The sequence below is a fragment of the Seriola dumerili genome, unplaced genomic scaffold, assembly GCF_002260705.1.
Source record: "Seriola dumerili isolate Sdu_G_001 unplaced genomic scaffold, Sdu_1.0 BDQW01000478.1, whole genome shotgun sequence".
Classification (NCBI taxonomy): domain Eukaryota; kingdom Metazoa; phylum Chordata; class Actinopteri; order Carangiformes; family Carangidae; genus Seriola; species Seriola dumerili.
The window spans coordinates 5741981-5750242 of NW_019174733.1; the positions used below are offsets into that span (position 1 = coordinate 5741981).

An 8262-nucleotide genomic window follows, 5' to 3' on the forward strand; every position below is an offset into this window, starting at 1 on the left:
GCTGCTGAGGCTCAAACCTGAGTCTAAATGTCTGTTCAAAAGAAAAGACACAAAACTTTCTCACAAGATACACCTTTTTAGGCCCAGATGAAGTGAAATTTCAAAAAACACACACACACACACACACACACACACACACACACACACACACACAAGTATAAATGTGCCAGATTCATCAAATAGTCACACACTTGAAGAATGATAATTGTCTATACCCTCTACTGGCTGTGAACTCTGTCTACTGGGTGTTTAATCCTTCTCTTAATTCAAACTGAATGGCTGCAAAAATTCAACCAGGCCTACACTGCCACCATGTGGAAGCAACGGCAACGTTTTAAATGGCTTTAGATTTCTGCCCTCTGCAATCTCCTCGACATGTTGCATCCAATAAAAGAAGATGGATATTGTCTTACGTATATAATATTGAGATGTTCCATTTGTGTTATTGTATTACATCAATGGAAAAAGTAAGCTTGTTTGGCTGCTGAGTTTGGTCTATTTTGGTCCAAAAATAAAATCTAATTTCAAGGGAATTCTGGCCATCACAAATTTAATATTGATGTGAAAAAAAAGTGACAGTTACTTTTCCTGCCAACACTCCCCACTAAAACATTAGCAAAGTAAAATCTGAAAAATTACAGCATAATGAATGTAAAATGAGTGCAATGTGAACAAATGTCAGTAACCTTAGCTGCTAAATTGGCCATTATAAAACCTGGATAAAATATATTTTCAATAACATTAGCTGCTAACTTTGGCCACAACAAACCTAAATATTATATAAAATTAAATATGTCACTAACATCAGCTGGTAATTTAGTCATCAAGAAGATCAAGCAGACCAGAAGATCAGATGAAACACACTATGTTACATTAGCTGCAAAGTTTGGCCATTAGACATAAATGTTCTAAGAAAATTGAAACTTTTCAATTACTTTAGCTGCTACGTTTGGTCTCAGAAAGTTCAATTTACAGGGTAAAGAAAAAGGTGACAGTAATATTAGCTATTAATTCTGACAATCACAAATTTAATATTGATGTGAAATGAAACAGTCAAACAAAACAAATAAAAAAAATCCAATGACTTAAACTGTTAACTTTGAGTGTCTCAAAGTTAAAGTCAAGGTAAAGCAAAAGTAGTGATGTTACATGAGACGTCGAGGCTTCGAGGTGTGTGTCGAGTACTGCTCTTTTGAAGCGTGTACCGATGCGTGTATCATTTTAAAAGTATGACATAACTGATGACATGAGAAGCCTTACTTCTCATCTGTACCACGTGACTGCGTTTGGTTCGAATAATGGAGCAACTGCGCCATAAGACCCCAGAGCAATGATATTTAATAGTTTTAGGTTTATAACATTGACTGGTTGTATTTGACTTCTCCAGTTTGACAAACTTTGATCTTATTTCTTCCGAGAAAGCACAAGCATAATAGTGTAAATTTATTATAGATGCTTTATGTTTATTGAAATATATTTTTTCAAGCACATATGTTGATTTGCTTTTACAATAATTAGCGTACTACAAAGGTATGCTTCGAAGAAAGCTACAATCCCATATACTGATGCTTTGTAATATACAAACATTTGTATTTGCCTATTTCACATTCTGGCCAGTAGATGTCAGTGTGTTAACATGAAGCATCGAGAAATTAACCTTTTTTCTAACCACTTTGCTGGAATGGTTCAGAGCTTTATGAGGCTTCATCTCACCGTCACTAGACATTATATAAACACCATAAAGCTCTCACCTGAACAGACGTCCTTCTTGATGAGCTTCTTCGTCATCATCTTTATTGGCGGTTGGCAAACCAGCTTGTAGGTGCATTACTACCACCAATTGGACTGGAGTGTGCATCAGGCAGGGGTGGATCTAGAGAAAAAATCATGGGGTGGCATGGAGATTTTAAACAAATCACATATATCAGTATTTGATTGAAAAAGCCCCCAAATTAAGATATTCTAAGATTTTTAAGTCATACATATTTTTGTACTTGCCACAAAATCTATGCAAAAAACGCAATAATTAAGCTAAACCAAAAGCAAGTCTCATTTGTACTGTCATGCAATTGCAGAAATAATACGAGTCATTTCCATTCAGCTCTCAATTATGAGCCCAACAAGTGCAATAACCATGTGATGAAGTGTGGCCGTGCTAAACACTGCAAATGGTGCTCTGATGAAGAATCTTCTGCCTCATCTTTATCCAACGTCGCTAAACATGACTGACAGTGGAGGTGTTGGCTGTGATTGCTTTTTCTCCTGTCATGAACAGAGTGTATGCTATCACATTTTCAAAATAAAAGAAAACTAATTCCTCTGACTAAAAGCTCTGCTTCAAAGTAAGAGTACTTCATAGAAATGTAGTGGAGTCAAAAGTACAATATTTGACTTTTAAATGTAGTGAGGTAAAAGTCATAAGTTTAGTAAGTAAGTTATAAATACAAATAGCCTACTTAAGTACAGTACTCAAGTAAATTTACTTGTGAGTGAGTGATTATGACGGTAAAAGGCTTTTGTATGTTGCACTTTTATGACTGATCTGAAATTTGGACACGTTTGTTTGCCCAATGAGCAGCCTCGGTCTCTATGGGTGTAGGTGGGACACTGCGACAGGTTTGTTGAGTTTACCGTCAGATCTCCTGGCCCGTTTATTTTAGTTTTTTATACAAAAAACAAATTGCAAGTTATGTTACCCAATTATGTTGTTTTGTATCCTTGGTCATTTTTAAATGATTATACGGACATTGTGGAGCTTTCTTAGTGGGTATACCTGCACTTAGATTACACCACTGCCCACATATCCCGCCTAATTTCTCACATAGTGGTCTAGGCTATGTTAATTGGCTTGCTTGTTACCTACCCAAAGTGAACATATTCGAGCATGAATCAAGCAAACACGGTATACGGATTCGACTGACTTGCACTTTACAAATGTTCTAATGTATTTTAAATGAACTGAAATTCTCACCTCCTTCCTTGGATGTACGGCCTAGTAACTGGTAGTCGCGGCTCCTGTTGGGGGGTTGCAACCCGTAGAACCTAGGGGTCTATGGGGACCGTCTTCTCATGCTGCATTCCATTGCACTCGGACATCGGAGTTTCACTCTTGTAAACCTCCGACCGGCCACAACCTTTTATTTTGAGATTTTTGAATTAAAACTGGTACATCCGCCCCTGGCATCAGGAGATTATGAAGTAAAATATCTTTTTTTGGCTAAACCAGTTTCGTTTATAAATTTAATAATAACACCATATAACTTTCTTACAGAATTCCCCAAGAGCTCTGACAACAACAACAAAAAAGCATTGTGTCTCTCTCAGCTGAGAAGGATAAACTGATTAAATAGTCCCTTTCTCTACTGAACAATTAACCTGGGCTGAACCAAACTTCATTCAGGGGTCTAAGTCTATCTCATTTAAATTGATTAATAGACAATAAGTTACTTTTATCAGCAAACATCAACAATACAAAGCAGACATACATTATCATTTTGTTATCAAACTGTGTAAATCCCCCAAACCCACAAATACTTATTATCACAATTTATTAAATTAACGATCTCCCCACAGTCATGGTATAACCCATGACATCATTGATGACATCAGCAACAGCATAAAAGAAGGAAGTGTTTGGCTGCCTCCCCCTTGGAACTCCTGGAATACATGGTGAGTATTGAGGGTTAAGGTGCTCACATTAAATCAGTGAAGTATAGTAGAACTGTATCTATATAACCAAAAATTACTGCTGCATCGTCACTGTAAGAAAAAAACAATGCTAACAAACACACACTTCTATACATACATGTATGTATAGAAGTGCAAGTGACATTAGCTACTAACTTTTGGACATTACAATTTTAACTCTTCCTAAGCTATGAATGTAACATGGCTAGCATGAAGCTACAGTGTTAACAGTGTCAGTAACATCAGATGCTAACGTTTGTCTTCAGAAATGTAAGGGTAAGATAAAAATGAACATGTCAGTAGCATTAACTGCTAACATAGAAAACAAGGCTAGCAAGCTAAACAGTGCAGGGTCACTAACATGAATCAGACATTATAAGGTTAGCATTAACTAGCATTAGCTGCTACTTGCTAGCTAGCTAACCTTTGAACTTTAGGTTGGTATAAGATGCTATCATGTTGACCTTTACAATTACAAAGCTAGCTTTAGCTCCTCCTAACCTGAATATTACAAGGCTATCTTTAGCCTGTAAATCTTGGACAATGGCTAGCATTAAGCTGTATTACACAGTGGGTAAGGGTAGCATTAGCTGCTAACCTATGAACATTAGAAGGCTAGCATGAGCTGTTTACATTTGGGCATTTCAAGGTGTGCTAATATACTTATCCACTTTGTTATCTTGTGATTTGATTTTAATGTGGTATGGAAAATTCAGGCCACAACTAAAAAAAAAAAGACAGAATATTGAATAACATTAATTTAACATATGATGTTCATTTAATCAGAAGTAAATGCATACATAAAAATGAAAAAACATGCAGGCTAACATGTATGATATCTAACTTTATTTCACGTTTTTGGCCATTTGGTGTATTTCACTATTTTCTTGGAGCTTTTCTTTATTTTTAAAGCTGAAACCCAAAAAGAGTTTAAAAAGAGAATGGATTATTTGATTCACATTATAAAAATTTCTTTACAAAATATGTACATGATTTCACAGGCAGGTGAACAAACAGAAACTCTTCAGTACACCCTACACACCTTTGTCACAGCTGTAACAACTACAACACCCAGCAGTGTCTGGCTCTGCACAGACTCAGGTACAGCCTGGAGATGATGTCCGTCAGAAAGCAGAAGTATGTTGAAAGTTTTACTTATAATTTTTTTTCTGTTTCATCTCCTCTTGTATTTTCGCATTATAAACGCAGAGGAAAAACGTTTCAGAGGAATCCCAGATGAGACGGTGAATCTTCAGTGGGTAAACATAACACAACGGTTTGCCTTAGTACTGAGAAATTTGTAGCTGGAATTGGACTGTAGTTGAACCTTTTTTGGACACCAGTATCCTCACGGCTTTCTCCTCTGCTTCCCCCTGCCTCTCCTTGCTCTGTTTACCTCCATCTCTCATCTCATTCAGCATCAAAGATGTTACTGAAGTTATTGATGGCTAAATTGGTCTGTTTTATCTACAGTCTTTCTAATGAGCACAAGTGATGTTCATCATGTCCTGTGTTCGAATAGTAGCTTCCAAACAATGTCATGTATTCACTAAACACTATGCCTGTAAGATCTGGTGTGTGAACAATAGTTGTGCGGGTTTAAGTGTTTTTAATGTTAGCGACAATACCAACATTAAAGTAATATTAACACTAATAAAATTGTTTATCCAAAGTATTTCAAAATATTTTTTTCACAAAGACTGAGTTTAAATATAAATTTAATTTTGCAATCAGTGGATTTTGGTGATCCTACTTGTTTCTTGCATTTTGATAATTTGACAAAATAAACTTGATTGTGTTTGCGCTTCTTTTTCTCTCTTCAGGAAATGCATTTTATGTTGTAGGCACTAGAGGGAGCATTCCACTCAGTCTCCACAATTTCCTGAGCTCAGGTGCATGTACAGTATATGTAAAGTCCATCTAAACTGACTGCCACACCAAGGCCAAGGGACTGGTGTGAAATATGACATGACTTTTGATGGGAGGGAAAAAAGCACAAAACAGGAGAAAGGGGAATAATTCCTCAACAAAGGCTCTGGGAGAAAAAAAATAAACTCCTGGACAGCTCCTCCATACCATCCAGACACACACATACTGTACATACATACAGTCCACACATCTGGAGTCCAGTACTGGTCTGGGCGGTTCTGTCACTGTGTTCTGACCCTCTCTCTAAATTTATCTGGCCTTGTCATCACGTGTGTCTCTCATATTTCTGCCGGCCGGCGGGACCGGCTAAGAATAGAAGAGCACTGACACAGATTAACACGCTGGTCTCTCTCTCCGTCACTCTCTTGAAAAACCAATTATATTCCATCTGTCAATCTAACAACCGTGAACCACCTCCTTCTCTGTGTGTCTCTTGACCTTTTCCTATGTTTGACTATGTTGACCTCATCCATTATAGTGTATGGACGAAGGGGGAGAGCAGAGAGGAGCTCACTGAGGAACCTGCAGTCCAAGTACATCGTTAGGACCACGATAATGAATGTAGGCTTTGATCTTTATTTGAAATATATTTGCTAAGCATTAAAGTGGTTGTGGTGGCAGCAAAATAACCGTTTTCTCTGTGTTTTTTTTTTTTTTAAGCAGTCAAAAGGGGTCGACACTGGGTTGCTGTATCCTCTTTACCCTCTCAATCTGGACCCCTGGACCCAGATTCTGTTGTCTTAGTTTCCCAGCAAGGCTTTCAAATACAGTTTACAACAACCTGCAAAAGACCCAAGTTTACAACCCGGAAATGTCCTTGCTATGAAACTTTATCTAAATCTATGAATGTGTACCAGTACAGATAAGAGTCCTTCAGTGACTCCTAAATGTCACATCTAAGTCCGGGAATCTCCTGGATATGTGGGGTTGTCCCTGAGAGAGAGTGTTGATCCAGCACTCTACAGCCGCCCAATCACAGATAGCTGACTGAAACTTGATTGGCTCATCTGCAGGGTTATTTAGGACAAGCATTGAAAGCATCCATTTACTTTTCCTCCATCTCTGTCTTCTTAGCTGTATGTAAATGTAAACTGACCGTGCTGATGTGTGCATGTTTTTGTCTTCAGGTCATATCAGTAAAAGTTTAGGTTTGGAAAAGTATGAGTATATCCTTGATTGCTGTCTTTAAAAAGCAACTTAGGTAACACAACTTGGATGAGTATTTAGATTAGCTAAATGCCAATGTAAACACACCTCACTGCTGCAGCTAACGCAAACAGACAAAACCAAGGCTACAGGCTAAAACACACCTGCTGAAGTTGAATAATTTAATCAGCTACTTGGCAAAAGCATCTGTATCACATGATCATCCTCAGCAGATGGAGTTTGCTCAGCTGTCAATGAAGATATTCAAGCTTAAAATTTTCTGAGCACGTTCAAGACTACAGAGATACCAAGTGGGGTTGTTTACTTTCTTCATTATTGCACTTATTGCATTGTTTGGAAAAAGGGTTACATGAGGGTACAGGGTTGGACATGAAAAACAGAAATAAACCAAAGCGACCACATCCTTCATTGTCACATTTGATATTGTAAAGCATATTCATTGGTTTTAGACCCACATCCTCCAAACCACTAAACCAAAGGCCTGGCCTCCCCAGCCAGGTGGAATTTCACATAGGATTACATGGCCTGAAGAAAAGCTGCCTCCCTATTTATGCATCTGTGTCAGCAGACAGTCTCTCCGTAATGTCAGTACATAATGCTGGATGTGAACAGCTGGGTAAACACAGGACGCTAGTGTGTCCACTGAAGTCAAGAGGTTTCATGACTTTTTGTTTAGCAGTCATTACCAAGAGCAGTTAAACACCATAAAGGTAGTAAGTGGAGAACAACATATCTCTACTGCATCATAGATATCTGGCTAAACACAGGAGATAGGTGTTATCTTTATTGTGGGCAGTCAGCCTGTCAAAGCAAAATTAACCTTCATCAAGGTGGTAAGTACACAGAGGGAGGGAGTGTGGTTCAGTGTGCACACATTATACTATGGCTGCTAGTGGAGTTGGATTCGTTAACAGTGAGTGGATACATGAATTTCTGTCTTTAGTCATGCCAGCAGCACTGTGAGCAGTGTTTTGAGCTAAAGGCTAATATCAGCATGCTTGATGATTAGCAGATATAATGTTTACCTTGTTAACCATGTAGTTTAGTATTAGCTGAGGGTGTTGAGAATGTCATAGTCCATGCAATAGTTGGACCAAGTCACAATGCTAGCATGGCTAAAAAATAACAATACATGTTTTGTTTTTTAAACACTTTAAATTTGATCTAAAATGCAAAACACCATTAAGTATTTATTACTCCTTATTTAAAGATATTTAAGTTATTTAGTTTAGTTTAGTTATTTATCTATTTATTGCTTGTTTTCTAAGATTATTATGCACACTACGACTTTATACTGCATGTTGTTATCAGCCTCTCTCGCCCCTCTTTTGCAGCCTCTTGCTATTAGTGAGATTTCTGTATTTTTGTGTTTTCTTTATGTTTGTCTCACATCAGTTGTTTGAAGTGGATGGGCTCTGGTGGAAAAATATAATTTATTTTCACACACCAAACAGAATTAAAAAAATAAATAATCAATAA

The 8262-nt window shown here is 37.5% G+C and overlaps 1 long non-coding RNA gene across 2 annotated transcripts; it reads left to right on the forward strand.

Moving 5' to 3' along the window:
• The first annotated feature begins 4690 nt into the window (after positions 1 to 4690).
• On the forward strand, positions 4691 to 7184 carry LOC111235316. 2 transcript variants are annotated; one of them, XR_002665675.1, is made up of 3 exons: positions 4691 to 4824; positions 6095 to 6177; positions 6277 to 7184. It is a non-coding gene; the product is annotated as an uncharacterized LOC111235316 (long non-coding RNA). The 2 variants fall into 2 exon arrangements; XR_002665674.1 differs by having other exon boundaries at positions 6280 to 7184.
• Positions 7185 to 8262: the final 1078 nt, after the last annotated feature.